This window comes from Entelurus aequoreus, linkage group LG03 (assembly GCF_033978785.1).
Source record: "Entelurus aequoreus isolate RoL-2023_Sb linkage group LG03, RoL_Eaeq_v1.1, whole genome shotgun sequence".
Taxonomy (NCBI): domain Eukaryota; kingdom Metazoa; phylum Chordata; class Actinopteri; order Syngnathiformes; family Syngnathidae; genus Entelurus; species Entelurus aequoreus.
In genome coordinates, this window is record NC_084733.1 from 88,199,122 (window position 1) to 88,201,621 (window position 2,500).

General features: G+C 48.1%; 1 protein-coding gene across 2 annotated transcripts in view; it reads left to right on the forward strand.

Moving 5' to 3' along the window:
- Window positions 1-2,500, forward strand: part of LOC133647036 (membrane-associated guanylate kinase, WW and PDZ domain-containing protein 2-like) — a 227,141-nt gene that overhangs the window by 125,836 nt on the left and 98,805 nt on the right. The gene's annotated exons all lie outside the window — the stretch shown is intronic.

Below are 2,500 nucleotides of genomic sequence, written 5' to 3' on the forward strand. Positions count from 1 at the left end.
CCATGACGGCATGAAAGGCCCAGTTCAATATGACGGCTCGACGTCAGATGCCTTCGACATCCGCAGTGGCGTCGAACAGGGCTGTGTCCTCGCTCCCACTCTCTTCGGCATTTTCTTTGCCGTTCTGCTGAAGCACGCCTTCGGATCGTCGACCGAGGGTGTTTACCTCCACACTCGGTCAGACGGCCGAGCAAGGTCCGGGAGGTAACCACCAGAGACATGCTGTTTGCAGATGACGCTGCTCTGGCCACCCACACAGAAGAAGAGCTACAGAGCCTGATGGACCGCTTTGCAAAGGCATGCGACGAGTTCAGCCTGACTATCAGTATGAAGAAGACAATCGTGATGGCCCAAGATGCTGAACCACCCTGTATCACCATCAACGACTATGAACTAGAGGTCGTCAGCCAGTTCACATACCTTGGCTCCACAATCACTAACAACCTCTCACTGGACGCAGAGATCATCAACAAGAGGATCGGCAAGGCATCCACAACCTGGGCCAGGTTGTTGCAAAGAGTGTGGAACAACAGCATGCTGACGATTCATCTCGAATGGCGATGAGTCCGCCTACAGGAGAGAGGTAGACCGGCTGACGTCCTGGTGCAGCCTCAATAACCTGGAGCTGAACGCCCAGAAAACAGTGGAGATGATCATGGACTTCAGGAAAGTCACAGCCCCACCATCCCCCCTCACCCTGATTGACTCTCCCACCCCCGTCTCCATTGTGGACTCCTTCCGTTTCTTGGGCACCACCATCACCCAGGACCTGAAGTGGGAGCTGACCATCAGCTCCCTCATCAAGAAGGCCCAGCAGAGGATGTACTTCCTGCGGCAGCTGAGGAAACTTAAGGTGCAGACCGAGATGCTGGTGCAGTTTTACTCAGCCATCATAGAGTCCTTCCTGACCTCCTCCATCACAGTGTGGTTCCCCGGCGCCACAGTCCAGGGTAAGAATAGACTGCAACGCATCGTACGTGCTGCGGAGAAGGTGATTGGCTGCAAGCTCCCATCCCTCCAGGACTTGTTCTCCTCCAGGACCAGGAGGTGTGTGGGTCGGATCACAGCTGACTCTTCTCACCCTGGACACACACTATTCTCCCCTCTCCCCTCAGGCAGGAGACTACGCTCCATCCAGACCCACACCTCCCGCCACCTGAACAGTTTTTTCCCCTCGGCCATCAGGCAAATGAACAAGAACTCCTAACAGCAGCTCCTTGAATTCCTTGAATCCCTTCTAAGTCTATCTGATAGCTCAGTCACAGCTCTTTTTATACCAAATATGTGTTATATGTGTTTTATGTCGCACGTTTGCACCAAGAAAAATTCCTAGTTTGTGAACCCGTTCTCAAACAATGGCAATAAAACTATTCTGATTCTGATTCTGATTCTGATTCTGATAAACACCAAGATCGCTGTGTATCGTGCCTGTCGAATGGACGATGGCCGGATCCCCAAAGACATCCTCTACGCAGAGCTTGCCTCCGGCAAGAGGACAACGGGACGGCCACATCTCCGCTTCAAGGATGTCTGCAAGCGTGACCTGAAAGCGCTCGACATGGACCGGAAAATCTGGGAAGAGCTTGTTTAGGACAGATCCAGCTGGAGACACACCGTGAACACTGGACTGAAAGCTGGCAAGGCAAAATTCCGCCAGCTTGCAGAGAAAGAGCAAGCAACTACATCCTGTAGCTGACTCCACCTACAAATGCAGCAGGTGCAACAGAGACTGTCACTCCCGTGTGGGTCTGTACAGCCACAGCAGACGCTGCATGACCAACTCAAACATATCCAAGGGGCGCCAATCCAGTGTGTTCCGAGACTTACGGATGCCAACAACAATTCAATGTCAGGTTGTGACGTCGATTTGACATTGAATTTTAGAAATTTCCCGACCAATATTCTACAACACAAATACAACATTGAAACAACGTTCTTTTTGACAATGTTAAATCAATGTCAGGTTGTGACGTTGATTTGACCATTGAATTTTAGTCATTTCTCAACCAATGTTCTACAACACAAATACAACGTTGTACCAACATGCCTTTTGACAATGGTCAAATCAATGTCCGCTTCTGACATTGATTTGACCATTGAAATGTGGTCATTTCCCGACCAATATTCTACGACACAAATACAACGTTGAAACAACATGCTTTTTGACGGAGTCTATTTAATGTCGGGTTCTGATGTTGATTTGACCATTGAAATTTGGTCATTTCCCGACCAATATTCTACAACACAAACACAACGTTGAAACAACATAATTTTTGACAACGTTTAATCAATGTCAGGTTGTGACGTTGATTTGACCATTGAATTTTGGTCATTTCCCGACCAATATTCTACAACACAAACACAACATTGAAACAACATGCTTCATAACAATGTTTATTCAATGTCAGGTTGTGACGTTGATTTGACCGTTGAATTTTGGTCATTTTCCAACCAATATTTAATAACACAAATACAACGTTGAAACAACATGATTTTTGAC